General features: G+C 41.2%; 1 protein-coding gene across 1 annotated transcript in view; it reads right to left on the bottom strand.

Annotated features, from left to right (window-relative positions):
- Positions 1-10,112, bottom strand: part of LOC126148994 (serpin B8-like) — a 125,701-nt gene extending 115,589 nt beyond the window's left edge. The window contains exon 1 of the mRNA XM_049915787.1: positions 9,998-10,112. The gene's annotated coding sequence lies outside the window, so the exon portion shown is untranslated. The remainder of the gene's footprint in view (positions 1-9,997) is intronic.
- Positions 10,113-25,760: the final 15,648 nt, after the last annotated feature.

Below are 25,760 nucleotides of genomic sequence, written 5' to 3'. Positions count from 1 at the left end.
TCCAAAAGAAATCCGTTGGAATTAGATTACTCTTACTCGATAAATAGTACAACTCTCAAGGCTGTCAATTCAACTAAATACCTGGGTATTAAAATCAGGAACAACTTCAGTTGGAAAGACCACATAGATAATATTGTGGGGAAGGTGAGATAAAGGTTGCGTTTCATTGGCAGGACAATTAGAAGATGCAACAAGTCCACTAAAGAGACAGCTTGCACTACACTCGTTCGTCCTCTGTTAGAATATTGCTGCGCGGTGTGGGATCCTTACCAGGTGGGATTGACGGAGGTGCAAAAAACGACAGCTCGTTTTGTTATTATCACGTAATAGTGAAGAGAGCGTGGCAGATATGATACGCGAGTTGGGATGGGAGTCCTTAAAGCAAAGACGTTTTTCGTCGTGGCGAGATCTATTTACGAAATTTCAGTCACCAACTTTCTCTTCCGAATGCGAAAATATTTTATTGAGCCCAACCTACATAGGTAGGAATGATCATCAAAATAAAATAAGAGAAATCAGAGCTCGAACATAAAGGTTTAGGTGTTCGTTTTTCCCGCGCGCTGTTCGGGAGTGGAATGGTAGAGAGATAGTATGATTGTGGTTCGATGAACCCTCTGCCAAGCACTTAAATGTGAATTGCAGAGTAGTCATGTAGATGTAGATGTAGATGTAGAAGAGGTTCCTTGTGAGAATGTAAAACATTTTTCATTGCTGCTAGTTCGACAGTAAGTGTTGATGCGTAAAGAAGAATGGAATGGCACGTTTACTGCACCGCATGAGCAGCAATGAATCAGCTGAAAACACAGAAATTAGTTTTCTTTTCTCTTCTTCACGGCGTATCTGCACTACGGCAGATTGAAAATTGTTTGCATATATAGTAATGCATGACGAATAGCGGAATACGCTGTTCTGCTTCGACAAAGATACTGGATTGCAGCTGTTTTCTATCTTTTCCGCCTACATTGTAAAATTATACATTAAATCACCGTAGCACACGATTCGTAGTTTATGCAACAACGCTGCTTACGATATTTGCTGGCTAGAGTGAACCGTTGATTTTTACATATTTAATATGTATCCTCAGCTGATGGGAAGTGTAAAAATTCAGTGTAGCCAGAAAGGGATGGCTGCAGCTTCTGCAAGGCAGAGCCTGTAAAGACCAAGGGCAGCAAATGATTACACTTTACGTTACGTGGAAGAAAAAAAAAACGCTGCTGGCGTAGAGATTGTTTTCCACGCAGTTGCTTATAACTCCGACCTCGAACAGTAGCCAGCTACTACGGCATTGGATCGGCAGTATACATAGGATATGTAACGAGTCGTGAACAGATGGATTAGGACTGAAATATATCACGTATAGTTGATAAAGTCTAAAGTCCATGCGTTCATGGTTCAATACCAACGGGCTAACCCTTAGTGTGAATAAAATAAATTACGCTAAATTGGGAAAAATGATTCAAAAGTAAAATCTCCGACTGGTCCTGGTGACAATGAGTTACGAAGAGCACGGCGTGCAAAACTATTATACGTTAATCAAGACTTAAATTGAAAAGACTCTATCTCTTTCCCAGAGACTCAGTTCAACACGTCTTGCTCTGTGAATCATTTTAAAAGTTTTCTTCCCAGAAGGTGCTAGATTAGCTTACTTTGGTTACTCCCAGTCCCTTGGCATAGTATTTTGGAGTATAAAGAATAGTCGATTGAATGAAATTTCTACGTTATAGAAAAGGACTATTTGAATCTTTCCACATAACGCTGCCAGGACGCACTGCAAGCTCGTATTTAAAAAGTTCTGCGTGCTCATAGTACCCTACCTGTCAACATACAAATTAATACTGATAGACAGAAATAAACTTGGAGGGATCTACAAATAGCGCTTATTATAGTTACAACGCACCAAACTGTGGGTCCCGTCACTCAAAGACGTGTGAACCACATTTGTGTCATACTTCATAGCACACTACCGAAACACAGAAATAAGGCGGAGAGTAAGGAACATATATTCTTGAGAAGCATTTCTACGCTGTAAGCGAATATGTTGGCTTACAGAAATACTAGGAGTCGTTTATTAGTGTGTATTTTTTTCCTTCTGTTTACGGGTGTTTACGTGGTGTGTCTTTGTACAACATAGTTTCTGCTGTTAGTTTCCCTTTTTCTCTGCTTCAGATGCAATGCAATGCATCAACTCAGTAAAGGTACTCAATTACGCGAGTACTTGGAAAACATGCTGTGTTGGCAGGCGTTCGTGTGTTTGTACTTTTCAGGAATGTGACATAACAAAGTTTCATATTCCAGTAATGTTATTGTTTATATTTCTTGTGCATCATGGAAGCTAATTGCGGACTAGGAACGTGTGGTTCTATTTACGGTTTTCTTCTCATGACACATACCGATGTAGCACAGTGTTAAGGCGCTGGATTCGCATTTGGGAGGAGCGGGGTTCGAGGTCCCGTGCTACCGTTCTAACTTGTGCTCTCCAAGATTTCCTTAGTCTGCTTAGGAGGATGGTTCAACTGAAAAGCCTATGGCCAACAGCCTGTCCTATCCTTGCCTAATCCGTTACATGTTTGTGTATGGTTTATATATGTTTGTATGACTCCCGTAGGGTACCTGACATCTCTGATGTATTGAGTGGTCAAAGCGCTAATAAATAAACAATTATACGCCGCTTTGAAATTTCCAGTCTTATTAGAACTTCGTGCAGGTTCGGCACTCAAGCGCAAATCCTTGTTTCTCACAGGTAGCTCTGTTAATAGCTGAGGTGCGACTAACCTTGAATTTTGCCTCTACCACTCGTTTTCTCTCAGGACTACTAATCCCTCAGTTTATACAGAAGGATTTGTGCTGAATGGAGCATAAGGGCCAGGGCACGTTATAAGAGACGTATTGGAATGGATAGTAGTAGTGCCGCGTGAATCTTATGCGTCATTTCCTACGCCATGGAAAATATCGCCACAGTCTGCAAAAACCACTCTAGTCGTACTCGTTCTGCAGAAGAAGCCACATGACGCTCAAGGACGCGGAATAGACGTGCTACCGAAAGTCGCAAGGCACTGCAGTCCCGTTACGCACAGTGGCTATATTTGAGCTCGCACGGCTCTGTACACAACACTGACGAAATGGCATGCAGCATCGATCGACATTAAAATCAACGTCTCGGGTCAGTTTCTACACCTTCTGTTTGTTCACTGTGAGACAGCTCTGTGTACAGAGTTACAAGCACGAATAAGCGGCAGGAAGATTATTGTTTAATTCCGCAAAAACGATGTCGTCAAGCTCTTATTGGAGAAGGAAAGGTAAGGAAATCGGTTATGTTCAGGAGAATCACGAAAAACCTGAGGAGATCTGAAACCTGCTACTCCAGAATGCGTGTCCAGTGGGCGTGAACTGACATGTAATAAATACGTCCACTAACTCTAAAACACTCCTCTTTTATCGAGATCCCCTTGGGCGATTTATATTGCTAGTGCCATCAAGTACCAGTCGACCACAATACTATTGCACTTGGGCGTGAGGGCGCATCGGTAAGCTTATTGCGAATCAGCTAGTAATCGGGTTTGTGAAGGAAAGGAAGGACGCTACAACTGTAGTTACTCAATGAAAACTGCGCTAACCTTGGTGATTAGACCTATGAAGTAGATCGTCCATCGCGAAAAGGATAGGCGCCAAGTTCTTCATCTGCTGTACCAGTTTCTTTGGAATCCATTCCAGTTTCGTCTGCCATATCAATTTTCATATCACTGTCGTCTTCATTTGCCACATATTCATCTCCATTCTGTAGCCCAACATTGATTATTATATTCTCTATTGCCTCCTCCAGGAAGCCATCTCTGCCTCAATATTAATTTCCAGTTCCTTTCACACGTTCTAAGGCTTTTAACCAGTCATGTTTGGTAATGCTAGATAAAGACTCTTCGGTTAACGTAGCGGAAGAAACATTTTTCTGCTATTTTTTTGTTTAATTGTATTCTACATGTTTCAAATAAGTGGTATGGTGGGAGACAGAACAGTATATCGCTAACAACAGCATCTGCTTTAAAAACCGGCTTTGATTTATTATATCGCACAATTTGTAAAAGCTCGTTTCAAAACTGAATTTGTTCTGAATGAACTATTCAGTTATATCTTTTTCGAAAGTTTCAGCAGTGAGGGGCTTTATTTCTCTAAACAGTACGATACAGTGCGTTATCAAGTACAACAGTACTACCATCTGGGATGTTAGAAATCAGTTTCCATTCTAAACATTTGTGATAATTAGCGCTATACATATCGTCGTGCCGTGCGGGGTAGCCGTGCGGTCTAGGGCGTCTTGTCACGGCTCGCGCGGCTCCCCCCGTCGGAGGTTCGAGTCCTCCCTCGGGCATGGGTGTGTGTTGTGTGTTGTCCTTAGGATAAGTTCGTTTAAGTATTGCGTAAGCCTAGGGACCCATGGCCTAAGCAGTTTGGTCCCATAGTCCTTACTACAAATTTCCATATCGTCGTGATGATCTCGAAATTTAGATTCCAAATCATAAACTGACTTTGCTTCCTCTGTGAAGCTGCTTACTCCTCCAAGAGTGGAACACAATAGTTATTTGGCTTGCTCTTAGTCATTACGCCCGTAACTTCTACATGCTACCAGCACTTTTCGTCGTGTAATGGGTAAGCACCCACGTTTTGTTCGTGAATAAAACTGGTGTATTTTGCCCCTTTCTATTATTTCATTATATCTAGAACGCCTGTGTTTTCTAGGAGTTTTAATTTTTTCTCTGGTTTCTTCGGCTTTATTAAAATCTTTCAAAACGTATTTTAACGTTCATTCTGACTTCCCTGCAAGTTTGCCGCCCGCAAGACTGTTCTGTATATAAGTATCAAAAATACGGGTATCATTACCTCATTCTGCTTTTTTTCCTGCTAAAACTGTACAACTTTTAATGTTAGCTTCTTTTCACTTGAATACATCCACTTTCGTGGCATCTTCTTCCTCTGTTTTCTATTAACAGGGGTTTCATGGTTACGAACGACGCCGTACTGCTCTACGGACTATATTTGACGAGGACACACTGAACCGTTTCGCAACTAACCTGAAACCATTTGCGGTGTAATGAGTTTTCCTTAGTCACCGCTGTGCTTGGTTAGTCCAACTGCCGCGTGTTTCCGTTAACGACCACGGGAGGCACAGTACAGTAATTTCGGGGTTGGGTAGTAGCCCGTGAGATTATCGTCTTTAAAAGTGTTCTTGTGCTTCCCGCCATTAAAAAAAAGCGCTCTCTCTCTCACTCTCTCCCCCTCTATGTGTGTGTGTGTGTGTGTGTGTGTGTGTGTGTGTGTCGTCGTAAGACAATTGCAAGATGATGTATACAGTGATTCTTGAGTTTCTCCCGGCGTATTTGATAATCAAAATATCCACGGGTGTGTTGCCGGTCTATAGTGTCCAACGGGCACAATATTTCGGCGATCATACATGTCGCCATCATCAGGTGAACTGACGGACTGAGCTCCTGTGAACGTGCCGGCACGGAGATCCGTACGCTATGGCTGCTCAGAGGGAAGCGGCGGCGGCGGCCGATTTAAATACCCTCCGGAATACCACAGGTGAAAAGTTAATATTTTCAAAGGGGACATCCACCTATGCCAAAAGTGGCCAACTCCTATACCCTCTCCCTTCCCGCCACCCCCCACCCCCATGTGGAGCTTCGGATTTCACGTCAAAAAATACCTAAGGTTCATGTGGAACAAGTTTTTTTCGTTCGTGGTAGTTGGCTCTGTAATCGGCGCGAGAGCTACAGCGGTAGTACTGACGAGCACTCCGGAATCACTGTGACTGTGAGATTCAAGGGGACTCACCTTCAAGCATCACCATTGGTGTCAGGACTCACTGAAATCAAACCCGAAGGGCACAGTAAAAGTTTTACTGTACTATCAAATTTGAAACACTATATTAAATTTAAAACAGTACTATCAAGTAATTGGAAAAAACTGTTTACATTTTTATTTAAAATGTAAATTAGAATCAAATGAGTCGGTTCTTAATTGCAGAAATCGGAAAAATCGAATTTCGTCGATTACAGCGCCTTCTACCACAATGATGCTAGTAAACCCTGCCCGCTTTTTGCATTAAACCCGAATCTGCAATAAAAGTGAGGTTTTTCCATTTGAAGACGAAACTTTGACCCCTCTGGAGGGTGGGCAGATCAGAGGGTGGCAGGTTTGACGTACAGACACCCCCTTGAAAAATATTAACTTTCCATTTGCAACTTTTTTTCATACGACGCATATTTTTTCGAGATATTTAGTTGTTCCTAGTTAAAAACAAACATCCTTTGCACTGCCACACCATTTATCTGGTTTACATTGGCAGCAATGAGGAAAATTGGGGCCCGTAACTGCCGCGGGTAGTTCGTCAATTTTCAGATTTACGAGACCAAAGGTAAGGATAAAATCCGTGAGGAACAACCTTCAAGATCCTTCAATACTTTTATTCGTGTTAGAGGTGGCTTCTGTGAGTAGGGGTGAAACAATTGACAAGGCGTCATTGAATTCTTCATTTGTGTCGCCATATTGTCCGTAGTTCCTTTATAATTCTTGCAACGACAGAACGAAAATACCTTCAGGAAAAATTGATGTGAGGTGTTCGCATTGGAAACTGTCGTCGAGGCTAGGTAGCGATTCTGCGACAAAAGTAGTTTTGTTTGGATCAACAATGTCTGAGAAACATTGTAACACTGACTAAAGACATTAACAAAAGTAGTTCTGACATTTGCAATCGAATGAAATCTTCGCAGTCTGATAACACAAATAAGTTGCTTTTCCGGTCAAGGTATAAGCTACATTGTTTCTCTGTACTGTGTAGTGGAAAGCGAAATGTGGGAGGCAGAATCATATCAGTCAACTGCCACATTGTGGACCCTGATTGTACGTGTCTCCTCTAGTAGCAGTTTTCTTTTCTTCCATACGACACAAGTAGCAAGAACCGCCAGTAGAGCTTTTAGACCTGATAAATTATGTCACCAGACAGTACTAATTAATTATGTCATCAGACGGTACTACAACGGTTCACGAAATTTCTGACTGGCTAAGTTAACGAAACTGACACTAATGGAGTGCTGTGGGCAGTTGCATCAAGCCCTCATCAAACTGCCAAAGTAGACGAGGAATGAAACTGGCTGCAAATTACTCCAGAATTAGTTAGAAAAAAATGTTGTGACTTGAGACTTGTGATTTCCAATTGCTCCTTACACACGTGTACCGATCTATTCTCTCCCAGAAGATTAATCGTTCGACATTGCACAAGGAATTTAAGCTACACTTTTTGATCTGCGGGCAATAGCTTGCCCAGTGAAAACGTTTGCTGAGACGCTTTACAGCAGCTTCTTTAGTTGAGTGATCGAATTTCCGTGTGAACGGCATTAAGACAGCAAAGTATTGTGGGGAGAAAGAGGGTAGGTAATAAAAGTACGAGAGGCGCGAGAGTACACATCAAGTTTTCACGTCCCTCAAGCAGAAGTTCGCCTTTCTCCCACGAGGCAGCGCATACGCCATCATCTCCTTAGTTCTATTCTGGAACCTCGGGGCAGTTACACGTTTACAGCTAGAGAAAATGCGGTCGTCCAATTTTCTAGGTATCGATGTAAAAGTCGTGTAGTTTTGATTGCGTATTAGGTGAATCGAAATATACTTAAAAAGTAGATAAATTTGGTACCGGAATTGGCGGCTATAAGCTTCCAATGTCGACCTTGATATCCACGACTTTATTTGCGGATGTTATCTATAGATTGTCGAAAATGAAAATAGTGGAACGGGTAAAAGCACGGGTGTCTACGGGGGTTGAAGTTCGCAGGAAGTGCTCTCACCACCCAACCAAGAATCTATTTGCGAACTTTTACACTATAACCAGTTCATTGACGCTTGCTGACCCTTTTAGCGTAAGACTATTCAAGCATCTTGTGTTGCGTACTTATCTTAGATTCCTCATTATTCACCTTAGAAAATTTAATTTACTCTTTGTTTTCTGTAGTTTTTCTTTCGTTGGGTAGTGGGCTTTTCAAACACAACAACCTCTCTAACACACTTCGAATATAATCACGGCGTCCATAGTGGCATTTTTTTTCCAGAAACTGACCGAGAACATCAACTCGACAGCCATTAATCTAGCCTCTCTATCATCAGGTTCTTGACGTTATTGTAAGTGGGAGTATTTATTTGTAATCATTTTTTTATTTTTTGAGTTGGGCATAAAAGAACACACTGTTTGGATAAGAGTACGGAAAATTATTTTTAGGAAAACTTCTCTAATAATAATTAGATGACAAAGCTATTTCTGCAGAATGTTACCAAGATATCAAAGTAGGTGTTACATATATAGCGATTAAGAACTGCAGCACTCATTTAAGTCGTGTATTCCACTTCACGTTGAAAAATATGATATGCCGCGTGCAGCAAGGTGAAGGTCTTCACTCAGTTTTTTAAATCGTGTGCCCCAATGCCGGTGCAAGACGTACTAGTCGGAAAAAGATAATAAATAATAATTTAAAGGCACTACAGATATGTTTTCGGTTTCCAGCTAAGGTATTTTACTGCATACACAAAACAATAACCCATTCGAAGCATTTACTATACGATGAGTAATTCTAGTCTACGCTTGAATCTACTAACCTCTGATATACATAACCCGGAATCAGGAATCTGGGACTAATCCGACATAGTTCATATTACACGAAGTTCGCATATTCAAGTGCATATTTGTTGGTTTCACTGTATAAAGAATTCTGAGATTATTAATTTAGTAATTCATTAACATCTTGAGATTCTGCATTTTAATTGTGTCTAGCACATGAGACACCCTTACCCGCGTAGCGAATGCTTAAAACATTTCGATAAACCCACTTACCGTGGAAATATTTATCACAAACTAAATTTGTTTCTTGCCATATTCCCGGCGAATATTTGCAGAAGCAAGTTAATCAAGATGTCTCGCAGAATAAATTTACAAATATTAAAGCGCGCGAGAAAGAAACGTTGTGTGGAATAGTGTTCAAAAAATGGTTCAAATGGCTATAAACACTATGGGACTTAACATATGAGGTCATCAGTCTCCTAGACTTAGAACTACTTAAACCTAACTTACCTAAGAACATCACACACATCCATGCCCGAGGCAGGAGTCGAACCTGCGACCGTAGCAGGAGCGCGGTTCCGGACTAAAGCGCCTAGAACCTCCCGGCCACAGAGATAGGCAATGCTGTTCATAAAAAGAGAATGCAGAACGTACTAAACTATAACTACTAACTAAACTACCAAGTTTCTAACCAATACGTTATGAAGTGCTGAGAGTTCAAAACAACTGGTTTTTTTCTACGTGGGCTGAAAGTTGTAAACGTAAAAAGATCGGACGGTGCTTTTACTGTTTAGGAAAATTAACATGTCCCATGTGTAGCTACGTCTGTGGTTGCCTGAAGACTGCTATGAGGTCACTTTAAGCAATAAAATTTGTTACGTAGTTCGAATGCGGTAAGAGGGGGAGTAGGAGAAGAAAATGCGGGAACAGAATTAAATAAAAATCGTCGAGTTTAAACGCGAGATATTCAGTATAATAAATTAATTAAATAAACTTTTTGGACAGTGTAACAGTATCACACAATAACCATGTATGAAATACTTCGAGAATAGCAGGTGAGGAAGAGAGAGAGAGAGAGAGAGAGAGAGAGAGAGAGAGAGAGAGATAGTACGCCGAAGAACACGACAGTTCAGCATAGTTGGTGATTAAACACGAGGTTACTGCTAGCTGGGAGAGACGTCCGTTCTAAGAGAGTGCAAAACTGCTAAATCATGATGATACAACCGGAATATTATGCTTCATTTTTCGGATACCTGCTCTGCTTGCGTAAATACTGTCACGTCGATACCAAACAGAAAACTGACATACGTCATCAGCAGACGCTGAAACGAGCTTACCTGGTGGTAGCAACTGCTCCTGCAAGCGCTTTACGCTGGCGGAAACCCCGCCGCGGGTACTTACGGGTAAGCAGCTGGAAGGTGGACGTGTCAGCCAGCTCCGGCAGTGCGCCCAACACTGTGGGCCAGCGCGCTGACGAGCAGGTGGCGCGACCCTGGAGGCTACTCCGCACGGTGGAAGCCGGTGACGTCTGCTCCTCTGTGCAGCCAGTGGCGATTGCACAAGCAGCAGCCTGCGGGTGCAGCCAGTTGTCATCATTCGTGGTGTGGCTCGCAGCCGCCGACACCTGCATCTACAGACAGAAAAGTTTCTGTCCACATATCAGCACAGACAGAGGAAGCAACGCTCGTACGAAACTCAGCCTGCCCTTTCCTCGTACGATATTCTGCGAATCATTGATGAAGGGCAACATCTAGATTCCACATTCCTAGATTTCTGAAAAGCGTTTGACCCGGTGCCCCAATGCAGACTGTTAACAAAGGCCTGAGCATTCGTAATAGTTTCTCAGATTTGTGGGTGACTCGAAAACTTCAAGCCGCCTCTCCTTCTCATGATACAAAGTTAAAGTTATAAATCGTCCTCATTTATGGATATAGGACCATTTATTTAATGTAGTGAAATATAGGAGGATCTTGTGGAGGATCGACGCTCGGTGCAGGAAATGACACCCTCAACATAAACAAATGTAACGTACTGCTTATACAGTCAGAAAGACCCATTCCTGTATGATTTCACGATTTCGGAACAATGCTGGAAGCGATTACTTCCATAAAATATCTGCGAGTGTGCGCAGAATATAGCTTAAGGAAAGGCAAACATTCGTTTTTAACATTTGTAGACTTGGAGAAAGCCTTTGAAAAGTTGACTGCAATAGTCTCTCTGAAATTATGAAGGTACCAGTGAAAGGCTATTTACAACTTGTACAGAAGCCAGACGGTAGTTCTAAGAGTCGAGAGGCATGAAAGGGAAGCAGTGATTGAGAAGGGAGTGGGATAGAGTTGCAGCCTACCCCATTGTTATTCAATCCGTACACTGAGCAAGCAATAAAGGAAATCAAAGAAAAATCGGGAAAACGAATTGGAGATGGAAATGCAGTGTGGCTAGGGACTCCCGTCGAGTAGGCTGTTCACCTGGCGCAAGTCTTTCGAGCTGACGCCACTTCGCCGACTTGCGTGTCGATGGGGACAACACAACACCCAATCCCTGAGTGGAGAAAATCTACGACCCAGCCGGGAATTTAACACGGGCCGTTAGGCATGACATTCCGTCGCGCTGACCACTCAGCTACCAGGGGCGGACGGAAAACGAATTAAATTTCAGATACAAGAAATGAAAACTTTCAGATTTGGCGATGACATAGTGATTCTGTCACAGAAAGCAATAGACTCGGAAAAGCAGTTGAATTGAATGGGCAGTGTCTAGGAAGCAGGATGTAAGATGAACATCAACAAAAGCAAAATAAAAGATAACGGAATGTAGTCGAATCAAATCAGGTAATGCTGAGGGAATCAGATTAGGAAACGGCCGAAGTAGAGAGGATATAAAATGTAGACTGGGAATGGCACGAAAAGCATTTCTGAAGAAGAGGAATTTGTTAACGTCGAATATAGATTAAAGTGATAGCAAATTCTGAAAGTATTTGTATGGAGTGTAACTATGTATTGAAGTGAAATATGGACGATAAACATTTTAAATAAGAAGACAATCGAGGCTTTTAAAATTTGATGAATATTAGACGAGTACATCACGTAACTAATCAGAAGGTACTGAATAGAATTGGGGAAAAAAGAAATTTGCGGGCGACCTGACTAGAAGAAGGTATCGGTTGGTAGGACGCACTCTGAGACATCAAGGGATCACAATATTAGTACTGTAGGGAAGTGATGAGAGTGCGGGACGGGTGGCGTGGGGGGGGGGGGGGGAGGGGGGGGAGGAGCGGAATCGTACAGTGACACCAATTGATTAATACATGAATTGCTATAATAATAATTATAAAAGGTGGCAATTTTATTTACGCGCTGTCTTTTAAATAGATATGATGGTATCTGATACTCAAGTACTAATGCAAAGAAACGTAATGATGCTAAAATGCTTTAAATTCTTGCTATGATTTAATCTTTAAAATTTAATAAGTCTCTTCCTGATAATATTTAATTAATTAACTTACGTCGTCCAGCTTTCGTAACGCTGACGGCGTTAAAATTTAAAGTTGTTCAGTCCCTGTTTTGTTTTCTTTCAATTGTTGCGAGCCAACCATGGTGCAATGCTGTTCGCTTTCAAGTCTACACATTTATAAAAATCGGGTCCAGAAAACACTTTTGTGATCACGTTTGCGATTTAGACGGTATTCGCGCAATTGTACTGATTAAGAGTTATCGTTTCCGAAAGATGCAGGTTCGATTGAAGCTGTGTGCACTTTTGCGCGTATAATGAAAATATTCCTAACACGTCGCGTAACAAAAAGTAACATGCGAAGCACAACCGTGGTCAAACGACGAAAATATATGATGACATAAATGTTCTTCGCTGTTATTCAGGACAGGTTTAAATTAAACACCGCAATTTTCAGTCTTTAGAAATGACAAGACGATACACTTTAGAGATATTTGTTTTGAATTACTTGTATTTACCTTTTCTTATACAATATGGTGATTGTCCGCAAGGACACACTCTCTCTCTCTCTCTCTCTCTCTCTCTCTCTCTCTCTCTCTCTCCTTTTTATAGCCTTTATACAATTCACATTACATACATCGATTAAGAAACTTTTCTTTCTCTATCGACCAGTACGAGAACAAAATCCACCCAGACAAAATGCCTTACATAGAATCAGTTCTCACTTAACAATCATATATAGTTTCGTAGTACAAACAATGCTAGTTTATTCCGTGCACTAGAAAATCTTTGATTCACTGATCATAAAAATTAAAATAATAAAATTATAATTACATTTTTAATATCGTCAATTCTTCTTTATATCATGAAAATAACGTTTGACATAGTTGTAATATTATTTTTCATCGTTGTAGCACAAACAGTCACAGCTTGCCGGAAATCGCTCTCCTCCCTACATGCAATTCAAAAATTTAGAAAAATATTTCCAACCCATGTTAAACAAAAATTAGTCCAAACACTAGTCTTGCCTAATCTTTACTACTGTGATGTAGTTCAACACGGCACAAATAGTGAAAATTCGAGATGCCTCGAGCTAGTGATGAATGCTTGCGCTAGATACGTATGCAATATACGGTTGTATGATCATATCAGTTCTTCATACTCCCAGCTAGGTTGGATACGCCCACATAAGGCACGCGATCTCCACACGATGTGCTTACTTCAACGATTTCTTAGCCACTGGTGCCCCCAATACTTATCTTCTCACATTAAACACCTATCATCATTCCACAACCGCAATACTAGATCGGATACATCTAGCATCTTGGCTGTACCTTTACATAACACAAAATCTTTCTCTGTGTCATTCTCCATCTCAGCCATACGACTATGGAACGCGCTCCCCTGTGATCTGCGTCTTATCCAGAACCACTTAACATTCAAGAGGAAACTCAAGACTTACATATTAGGGACGGTATAGCCACCATTGTCGTGCCCCTCTCATCTTTTTCTTTCTCCTCTCCATCATAGCTTCGAATTTTACCATTCTATTTCTCCTCCTCTAACTTATCTACCTTTTCTATATCTCTTTCACCCCATTCTATCGTCTTATGTCTCTGCTTGATGAGAATAACTCACAAGCTGCAAGAATATAACGAGAAAATTCCCAACTAGCAATAGGACTGACATTCATAAAAGAAAAAATATGTTCACTTTCCTATACATAGTCATTTCTATTATTATTATTCTTGATTATTATAATTACTTTTTGATTGTTATAATTATCATTGTAGTACTTTTATAATCTCTAATTTTTTCTGTAACATTAATACTGTATAACATGTTATATGTCCTTAACGTTCTGTAGAAACTGAAATTTGTTGAATCTGAGTATGCCTGGTTAGGTGTAAGAGAGGGCCTGAAGGCCCTAATCTTGCCAGGTAAAATAAATGCATAAATAAATAAATAAATAAATAAATAAATACAGTTAGCAGATTCAGAAGGATGTAGGGTGCGGTAGTTACACGGAGATGAAGAGGCTTGTGCAGAATAGAGTACCATAAAAGCAATCTTCGGACTGAAGCCGGCCAGTGTGGCCACGCGGTTAAAGGCACTTCAGTCTGGAGCCGCGCGACCGCTACGGTCGCAGGTTCGAATCCTGCCTAGGGTATGGATGTGTGTGATGTCCTTAGGTTTGTTAGGTTTAAGTAGTTCTAAGTTCTAGGGGACTGATGACCTCAGATGTTAAGTCCCATAGTGCTCAGAGCCATTTGAACCATTTGAACCATTCGGACTGAAGACCACAACTAAAATAATAACATGCGTACGGAGCGATTTGAAGTGGAATGACCACATCAAACTGATTGCAGTTTAATCATACGCCAGACTGCCAATGAGATTCATTGGAAGAACTCTCAGGAAATTTAGTCCATCAACAAAGGAAGTAGCTTACAGAACCCTCGTTCGACCAATACTTATAAATGTACACTGTCCCTCATATCTCTCCTCTTCCCTAACACTCATGTCGGAACAACATGACAGAAACACACGTTCCCATCATAATAAAATCCTCTCCGTTCCACTGCATCGCTCAGTCACTTTCTCCAAGTCATTTACAGTAGCGGGAACCCGACTCTGGAATAACCTCCCTCGTTATGTTAGAGAACTTAAAAACATGACCGGCTTCAAAAAACAGTTAATGACGTATCTACTTAAGCAACAGTAATGCGTTCCTCTGTACATGAGTGCACTTCACCTCATTACTTCCCTCTCTCCCCCTCCTTAAACCTCCCTTACCCAAAACTCGCTATACTAGTAAACATCTACTTTACACACCAATATATTAATGTACATCTGCACAAACCTTCATTATTATTGCCACTCTTTCTCATGTTTGTCATTATTATTTGATTTTTTTTTACTGTTATTATTATTGCTTTCACCATAATCTGTATGTATAGCACCTGATGTAAAAATACTGCCAGCATTTACTTTATTAGGTCTTAGTCATATTCATCATTATTATTTGATTTTTTGTTTTACTGTTATTATTATTGCTTTTATCATAATCTGTATGTATAGCAACTGTTGTAAAAATACTTCCGCATTTACTTTATTAGGTCTTAGTCACTACACTTTATTCAAATTGTCACTAGAGTAAGCTAATTTTCTCATTTAAACTATGTTCATGATGTAACTCTGATGTGTGAAATGCTGCATGTGTGAAACACTGGTCCGATGTAAGAGAGGGCCTGATGGCCCTAATCTGATCAGGTTAAATAAATAAATAAATAAATACTTCGACATTGCTTTTGTGTCTGGGGTCCGTACCAGACAGTATTGATGGAGGAAGTAGAGAATAGCTAAAGAAGAGCATTTCTTTACAGATTCATTTATTAAGCACGAAAGCGTCAAGGAGACGATCGACTAACTCCTGTGGCAGATCTACAAGAGAGGCGTTCTGCATCACGGTGTGGTTTACTCTTGAAGTTCTGAGAGCATACGTTTCTAGAAGAGTCAGCAAACATATTGCTTGCTCCTACGTACGAGTATTTCTCGGAAAAGGACCATGCAGATGAAATCAGAGAGATTCGAGTCCACACAGAGGGTTACCAGCAATCGCTGTTCCCACGAGCTACTCGCGCTTGGAAGAGGAGAAGGGAACAATTACACTGTTGTACAAAGTACCCTCCGCTATCCACCGTCAGGAGGCTTGCGGATTATGATGTGGATGTAGACAGCACAAAAGGCAGACTAATGCCCAAAGTACACCTGCCAGTTTAACCAAGTTCCTAACCGTGCTCTTGCTGACATGTGCACTATCGATAACTTTCACTACTTCCCTTTATCAGTTCCCACCAAAATAATAAAATATGGTAAATAGATTGGATAATGTTAAAACTGTTTAAAGCAGTGGTCGTTAAACCGTTTTTGCTCAAGACCCAATTGTATTGTATTGAACTGAGGACCTAGAAAGGACAGAGAGGCTTCGTCCCCGCCATAGCCACAATGGTACACAACCCCACAACAGGCAACAGCAGTCCACTCACCCCACCGCCACGCCACACCGAACCCAGGGTTACTGTGCGGTTCGGCCCCCAGTGGAAGCCCTCCGGAACGTTTCACACCAGACGAGTCTAATACCAAATGTTTGCGTGGTAGGGTAATTACGGTGTACGCGTACGTGGAGAAAGTGTTCGCACAGCAATCGCCGACATAGTGTCACTGAGGTGGAATAAGGGGAACCAGCCCGCATTCGCCGAGGCAGCTGGAAAACCGCCTTAAAAACCATCCACAGGCTGGCCGGCACACCGGACCTCGACACTAATCCGCCGGGCGGATTCGTGCCGAAGACTAGCACGCCTTCTTGCCCAGAAAGCAGTACCTCAGACCAAACGGCTAACCGGCCGGGCGAAGACCCAATACTGACATTGTCGGGCGGCACCTCGAACCGCGCATCAACTGATATTGTTATTAATTGATAACCTACATAAGGTATTGTGTTATGAGCCCCCAACAGACTAGCTACAAAAAGGGCTCGATGAATCGGCCGCCGGTCTGATCGGTAAAAGTCGGCAGTCTTCGGAACACATCGTGTTGTCTGTTCAGTTTCAAGCTGCAGCGATCCGAAATCTGACACTGTGATTGCCTGACGAAATGTTATTGTGTTGTCTGTGTGAGAGGATGATTAATCGATCAACTTCTGACTGCCTGTCACATAAACCTTGCCGTTTCTTAGAATGCCGGCCATTTTTTATTTTGTTGTACTTATTTATTTATTTATTTTGAAGAACGCTAGCCAACATTTAACTGTGAGACTAAGCTTTTTATTAATGCCTTGATTTTCTTCTTCTTGATTAAATATACAAATTTTTACATATTTCTTTTACATAGTATAATTTTTTGTATAACATACTTTGAAACAATATTTAGACATGGCTATTTTGCAGTCGCTGCACTGGTATTTTGTGTCTTTTGTTGAAGCCTTTGCTGTTTGCCTACAACAAATAAATGAAAGTGTTTCATGGTTCAGAAAACGGAGAAATGTCAGAAACGAAAGCAACGTTTCAACGAATGCAGACGAAATCAAACGGAAAACGTTCATTTGAAGTTCGACACAGTTCTTCCTGCAGAATGGCACGATCATCATTTGAATCGTATAACATAACAAATGATCGGTATGCGTTACTTAAGCCAATGAATTGTCGGCACTGGAAGATAAACAAAAAACGATCTTCTCACATTCTCAAACCTCGCCTGAGAGTATATATTGTTGTTGCTGTGGTCTTCAGTCCAGAGACTGGTTTGATGCAGCTCTCCATGCTACTCTATCCTGTGCAAGCTTCTTCATCTCCGAGTAACTACTGCAACCTACATCCTTCTGAATCTGCTTAGTGTCTTCATGCCTTGGTCTCCCTCTACAATTTTTCCCCTCCACGCTTCCCTCCAATACTAAATTGGTTATCCCTTGATGCCTCAGAATGTGTCCTATCAACTGATCACTTCTTCTAGTCAAGTTGTGCCACAAATTTCTCTTCTACCCAATTCTATTCAGTACCTCCTCATTAGTTACGTGATCTACCCACTTAATTTTCAGCATTCTTCTGAAGCATCACGTTTCGAAAGCTTCTATTCTCTTCTTGTCTAAACTATTTACCGTCAGTGTTTAATAAATGGCTACATTCCACACAAATACTTTCAGAAAGGACTTCCTGTCACTTAAATCTATACTCGATGTTAACAAATTTCTCTTCTTCAGAAACATTTTGCTTGCCATTGTCAATCTACATTTTATATCCTCTCTACTTATTTTGCTCCGCACATAATAAAATTCATTTACTACCTTAAGTGTCTCATTTCCTAAACTAATTCGCTCAGCATCATATGATTTAATTCGACTGCATTCCATCACGCTCGTTTTGATTTTGTTGATGTTAATCTTATATCTTCCTTTCAAGACACTGTCCATTCCGTTCAACCGCTCTCCCAAGTGCTTTGCTGTGTCTGACAGAAATACAGTGTCATTGACAAACCTCAAGTTTTTTTATTTCTTCTCCATGGATTTGCATTCCAACTCCAAATTTTCTTTCCTTTACTGCTTGTTCAGTATAAAAATTGAATAACATCGGGGATAGGCTACAACCCTGTCTTACTTCCTTCTCAACGGCTGCTTCCCTTTCGTGTGCCATATACCTTCTGGTTTCTGTACAAATTGTAAATGGCCTGTCGGTCCCGGTATTAGACCCCTGCCATCTTCAGAATTTGAAAGAGAGTATTCCAGTCAACATTGTCAAAAGCTTTCTCTAGGTCTACAAATGGTATAAACGTACGTTTGCCTTTCCTTAATCTATCTTCTAAGATAAGTCGTAGGATCAGAATTGCCTCGCGTGTTCCAACATTTCTATGGATTCCAAACTGATCTTCCCGGAGTTTTCATTCGTCTGTAAAGAATTCGTGTTAGTATTTTGCAGTTGTGACTTATTCAACTGATAGTTCGGTAATTTTCACACCTGTCAACACCTGCTTTCTTTCGGGTTGGATTTATCATAGTCTTCTTGACGTCTGAGGGTATTTCGCCTGTCTCATACAACTTGCTCACCAGATGGTAGAGTTTTGTCTTGGCTGTCTCTCCCAAGGCTCCTACTCCAGGAGCCTTGTTTCGACTTACGTCTTTCAGTGCTCTGTCAAATTCTTCGCGCAGTATCATATCTCCCATTTCATCTTCATCTACGTCCTCTTCCATTTCCGTAATTTTGCCCTCCAGTACATCGCCCTTGTATAGATCCTCTACATACTCCTTCCAACTTTCCGCTTTCCCTTCTTTGCTTAGAACTGGTTTTCCATCTGAGTCTCTTTAATTTTCCCGTAGGCAGCATCTATCTTACCCCTAGTGATATATGCGGAGTGCCTCATTCTGCTCTCTCACGATGTCTAATGACTACGGAGGCCGCTGATATAGAGTACCTGGCAGCACCATGCACCTAATATGAAAAACGTTTGTTTTTGGGTGTGCCCGGAAACTTTTGATCAACATTATGAATTACCTCTAAGAGATTGGTCAACTGATACATAGTCGATACGGATTTAGAAAACATCGTTCTTCTGATACATAACTAGCACTTTTCTCAAACAAAGTGTTGAGTGCTATCGACAAGGGATTTCACATTGATTCCGATTTTCTAGATTCCAGAAGGCCTTTAACATCGTATCTCATAAGCGGCTTGTGATCAATTTGCGTGCTTATGGAATATCGTCTCAGTTATGCGACTGGATTCGTGATTTCCTGTTAGAGAGGTCGCAGTTCGTAGTAACTGAATGAAAGTCATCGAGTAAAACAGAAGTAGTTTCTGGTGTTCCCCAAGGCAGTGTTCTAAGCGCAATGCTGTTACTTACCTATGTAAACAATTTAGGAGCCGATCTGAGCAGCCGTCTTAGATTGTTTGCAGATGATGTTTTCGTTCATCGTCTAGTACATTCATCAGAAGATCAAAACGAATTGCGAAACGATTTGAATAAGTTATCTGTATGGCGCGATAACTGGCAGTTGACCCTAAATAATGAACATGAGCTCTAAAGCGAATCTGTTAAATTTCGCTCACACGATAAATCAGTCAAATCTAAAGACCGTAAATTCAATTAAATACCTAGGAATTACAATTACGAACAACTTAAGTGGGAAAGAACACATAGTGGAGAAGTTGAACCAAAGACCGCATTTTACTGGCAAAACACTTTGAAGATGCAGCAAATCTACTAAACAGGCTTCCTACATTACAGTCGTCTGTCCTCTTTTGGAAAACTGCTGCGCATTGTGGGATCCTTCCCAGATAAGATTAGCCGAGTACATCGAGAAAGTTCAAAGGGGGGTAGCACGTTTTGTACTATCGAGAAATAGGAGAGACAGTATCAAGGACATGCTACAGGATTTGGGGTGGATATCATTAAAACAAAGGCATTTTTCATTGCGGCAGGATCTTCTCACGAAAATTCAGTCACCAATCTTCTCCTCCGAAAGCAAAAATATTTTGTTGACACCGACCTATATAGGGGAAACGATCACATAACTAATGTGGGAAATCATAGTTAAGATATCGGTGCTGGTTTCCTTTGCACGCTGTTCGTGAGTGGTGTAAGTAGTCTGTTTGTATGTTGGCAGCGCTGAAGACTGTATTAATATCGCTGACAGTGCTCTGCGCCCTCGGCAAGAGATTCTGTGGTTGGACGGACTAGTAGTTAGTAGAGATGGGCAAAGTGAAACATGTAACTGTTTCGAAACAAATGAAACAGTACAATGTAATGTTTCGATACGTTGTTTCGAAACAGTGAAACAATTTGTGTTTTGTAATCTAATAAACCTACACAATTTATCATCTTGAATGTCTACTGTATAAGTATGTCCATATAAACACAAATGAGGTGCGAGAGCGCTAATCATATAGCAGGAAGTATGAAACTATCACTTTGTCGTATTGGCAGTTTCGTATTTCCTGCAGCAAATGCACTGCTTTCGTGCCGTGTGACTTTCATCCTTTCCAATTGGCTGAGGACAGCCATAGCTGAAGACAGAAGAACCAACACGTACAGAACTGGAGGTGGGAGCGATGCAGAAACTACGGATATGCTACTGGGATTCCCACATTCCATTAGTATGGGTAATATACCCATCCTGATAATTTCCATGCACACAAAGGAAATCATTGTGGATAATAGGCACAGTGACTATAGACTCACAAATAACGCCAAATACTTCGAATAAATAACAAAATATAACAAAAAAATTTTGTCTTTCAAGGTGTTTCGAACCGTTACTATAAATTCACCATGCTTCCCAACCCTTCCCGTTCACCATTACACTATCAGTGATATGTCAAACAGATTGCTTGCAATTATACCTACATGAAATTTATGTATATGTCTAATAACTGTCACTCTACGCCTTTTTTTATTCAAAATGTTGTAGGCTTACTTGCGTTTCTTAATATGATTATTGCACATGAACAAAGAAGCGCATGTTATAAAAAAAGTGTAATTTAACTAAATGATTTTCACATATTTATTATTTTCAATGTGAATAGTATGCGTTGTTTTATTGTTTTGTTAGTGTTTCTAAAGCAGATGTTACGCCATTTCGGAATAGGACAGTCAGCTAGAAACGAAGCTTTATTTTCGGATATCTTAAGCTTCATGCTATTTGTTGTCAAAAATATTTCGATACTCTTGAAAGTGTTTCATGAAGTGGTATGTTGTGTTTCACTACCTGTGCCGAGCCCGAATGTCGTCCGACACAGAGCGGAATGAAACATCCTCGTTTCGATACAATTAGTCCGTTCCAAGCACAGGTGGACTGAAACAGCCTTATTTTGAAACAACGATACAGTTTCTGTGTCTGGCTCGAGTTCGAATCTGGTCCGGTTATCCGACACAGGGGCGGAATGAAACACCACTGTTTCGAAACAATGAACCACAGCCGTTCCGAGACACTGAAACAGTTCCACGTATCGATACACTGTATCGAAACATAGAAACAGTGGCCAAGTCTAGTAGTTAGCGAGCAGGCAATGAAGGGTTTGGACATGTCTTAGCGGAGACTCAGTGCTGGTAGGACATGCATTTAAAATGAGGATGGATGTAGTTGGTAATGTTTAGGTGGACTGGGTTGTTTGGGGAAGAAGACCAGACAGCGAGGTCATCGGTCTCATCGGATTAGGGAAGGATGGGGAAGGAAGTCGGCCGTGCCCTTTCAGAGGAACCATCCCGGCATTTGCCTGGAGTGATTTAGGGAAATCACGGAAAACCTAAATCAGGATAGCCGGACGCGGGATTGCACCGTCGTCATCCCGAATGCGAGTCCAGTGTCAATGTTTAGGTAGTTGAATTATTGACAACCATATAATTTTTGGAACTGGATATCACATGAATAAGGTAAAAATCTTCTAAATACGTTGTTTGCTCTTCAACAAAAAATTTCTTTTACTACCCATATGCCTCCTAGTAGTTAGAGTCTATAGTAGTTAGACTCTATTTATTTAGCTGGCTGTACTTGCCGCTTGCTGTAATAGCTGTAGTTCGTGGTATGAAGATTTTCTGTGAGGTAAGAGACTTATGAAAAAGTATGGGTTATTGTTAGGATTTCTTGCAATTATGGGCCATTCTTTTGTATTATTTATTTGAAGCCATCTTGATACTGGATAGCAGTCAGATTGCGTTGGACTTGTATATTGTTGGTAATAAATGAATAGGTTAAGTTTGAGTTGTCTTTGTCAGGGAAAATTCTGTAGGTCATTGTTTAAATGATAAAAATAAGTAAAGAGACACTAGCAGCAGTTACACTTAGTAGTTTCAGTGGATAATAGAGAACGAATTTTAAGTTAGTGAGAAGATGGTTTGATGAAACCTCCGTCAGGTAGTTAAGTACGATTTGCGGAGAAGCATTGTAGATGCAGATGTAGCTGAAATGACTGTCAGAGGACTGACTCAGGATACAGAGAAGTCAAAACAACCTTCGGTAAAATTTAAAACAAGGGCAGTAATATTAAGAGTGTAATAGGGACTCCGCTTTTAAATGCAGAGTAGAGAGCGGACAGTTGGGAAGAGTACATTGAAATTCTCTATGAGGGGAAGGACTTGTCTGATGAGGTAATAGAAGACGAATGTCGACAGGGAACAGATAGGGGATCCATTATTAGAGCCAGAATTTAAAATAGCTTTGGACGACTTAAAGGCAGAAAAGACGTTTCATCACAATGGCTAAAATCAGTGGGAGAAGTGGCAACAAAAAGACTATTCACTATTGTTTATAGATGTACTCCGAGATAACAAAAGTCATGGGATAGCGACACTCACTTAAAGAGACGCCGGCAGTATCGCGTGCACAAGGAGCTTTCGTATGCACTCAGATGCTTCATATGGAAAGGTTTCTGACGTCATTACGGCCGCACTACGGAAATTAACAGACTTTGAACACAGAATGGTAGTTGGAGCAAGACGCATGGGACATTTCATTTCATAAATCGTTAGGGAATTCAGTATTCCGAGATCCGCAGTGCCAAGAGCGTGCCGACAGTACCAAATTTCAGGCAATTCCTTTCACCACAAACAACGCAGTGGACGATGGCCTTCACTTAACAACCAAGAGCTGCGGCGTTTGCGTAGCGTTGTCAGTGCTAACAGACAAGGAACACTGCTTGAAATAACTGCAGAAATGAAAGTTGGACGTACGTTACGTATGGTTCGAGCGTGGCGCAAACCTCAGGAAGCCATGGACTCAAATTGTCAATAAGGCTCTGTGCAAGTTGACCGTGGCTCCATAATCGTGTGGGCTGCGTTTACATGGAACAGACTGGGTCCTCACTCCCAACTCAACCAATTACTGATGGGAAGTGGTTATGTTCGGCTACTTAGCCCAAAAGAATGATCGACTTTTTATTGATTGGCGACTCCATGGAGTGGTGTGTGCACAACGACCATATAGGTTAAATTAAAAGGAAGCTCAGCGATGGCCGTAATATAGATGGTTTATTGATAGCAAAATCGATTTTCAATCACATAGTGATCATCTTCAGTGCTGTTGTTGTTGTGGTCTTCAGTCCTGAGACTGGTTTGATGCAGCTCTCCATGCTACTCTATCCTGTGCAAGCCTCTTCATCTCCCAGTACCTAATGCAGGCTACATGCTTCTGAATCTGCTTAGTGTATTCATCTCTTGGTCTCCCTCTACGATTTTTACCCTCCATGCTGCCCTCCAGTACTAAATTGGTGATCCCTTGATGCCTCAGAACATGTCCTACCAACCGATCCCTTCTTCTAGTCAAGTTGTGCCCCAATTCTATTCAATACCTCCTCATTAGTTATGTGATCTACCCATGTAATCTTCAGCATTCTTCTGTAGCACCACATTTCAAAAGCTTCTATTCTCTTCTTGTCTAAATTATTTATCGCCCATGTTTCACTTCCATACATGGCTACACTCCATAGAAATACTTTCAGAAACGAGTTCCTGACACTTAAATCTATACTCGATGTTAACAAATTTCACTTCTTCAGACACGCCTTCCTTGCCATTGCCAGTCTACATTTTATATCCTCTCTACTTCGACCATCATCAGTTACTTTGTTCCCCAAATAGCAGAACTCCTTTACTACTTTAAGTGTCTCATTTGCTAATCTAATTCCGGCAGCATCACCCGAATTAATTCGACTACGTTTCATTATCCTCGTTTTGCTTTTGTTGATGTTCATCTTATATCCTCCTTTCAAGACACTGTCCATTCCGTTTAACTGCTCTTCCAAGTCCTTTGCTGTCTCTGACAGAATTACAATGTCATCGGCGAACCTCAAAGTTTTTATTTCTTCTCCATGGATTTTAATACCTACTCCGGACTTTTCTTTTGTTTCCTTTACTGCTTGCTCAATATACAGATTGAGTAGCACCGGGGAGAGGCTACAACCCTGTCTCACTCCCTTTCCAACCACTGCTTCCCTTTCATGCCCCTCGACTCTTATAACTGCCATCTGCTGTCTGTACAAATTGTAAATAGCCTTTCGCTCCCTGTGTTTTACCCCTGCCGCCTTTAGAATTTGAAAGAGAGTATTCCAGTCAACATTGTCAAAAGCTTTCTCGAAGTCTACAAAAGGTAGACACGTAAGTTTGCCTTTCCTTAATCTTTCTTCTAAGATAAGTCGTAGGGTCAGTATTGCCTCACCTGTTCCAACATTTCTACGGAATCCAAACTGATCTTCGCCGAGATCGGCTTCTACTAGTTTTTCCATTCGTCTGTAAAGAATTCGCGTTAGTATTTTGCAGTTGTGACTTATTAAACTGATAGTTCGGTAATTTTCACATCTGTCAGCACCTGCTTTCTTTGGGATGGGAATTATTATATTCTTCTTGAAGTCTGAGCGTATTTCGCCTGTTTCATACATCTTGCTCACCAGATGGTAGAGTTTTGTCAGGATGGCTCTTCCAAGGCCGTCAGTAGTTCGAATGGAATGTTGTCTACTCTCAGGGCCTTGTTTCGACTTATGTCTTGCAGTGCTCTGTCAAACTCTTCACGCAGTATCATATCTCCCACTTCATCTTTATCTACCTCCTCTTCCATTTCCATAATATTGTCCTCAAGAACATCGCCCCTGTGTAGACCCTCTATATACTCCTTCCACGTTTCTGCTTTCCCTTCTTTGCTTAGAACTGGGAAACGACCACAATAATTCATCATTGTGATCGTTTCTCAGGTTTGGTTACTGATAATAACGTGATACCAGTGCCTATGAGTTTAATTTGTACACCACAGCACTGAAGATGATCACTATGTGATTGAAAATCGAATTTGCTATCAATAAACCATCAATATTACGGCCAACGCTGACCTTCCTTCGAATTTTTATTGATGACAATGCACCATGTCACTGGGCCACAGTTGTTTGTGACTGGTCTTATGAAATTCTGAGCAGTATGAGCGAATGATTTGCCCTCCCAGATCACCCAACATGATTCCCATCGAACATTCATGCGACATAATCGAAAGCTCAGTTCGTATTCAAAATCCTGCACCGGCAACACTTTCGCAGTTATGGACAGCTATAGAGGCAGCAAGGCTCCATATTTAGGTGGACTTCCAACGACCTGTTGAGTCCATGTCACATCGAGTTTTCCAACTAGAAGGAGGTCTGACATGATATTAGGAGGTATCCCATGACTTATGCCACCTCAGTGTATG

The sequence above is a fragment of the Schistocerca cancellata genome, chromosome 2 (assembly GCF_023864275.1).
Source record: "Schistocerca cancellata isolate TAMUIC-IGC-003103 chromosome 2, iqSchCanc2.1, whole genome shotgun sequence".
In the NCBI taxonomy this organism is placed as follows: Eukaryota; Metazoa; Arthropoda; class Insecta; order Orthoptera; family Acrididae; genus Schistocerca; species Schistocerca cancellata.
Note: the sequence above shows the minus strand (reverse complement) of the source record. Positions and strands in the feature narration are given on the sequence as shown.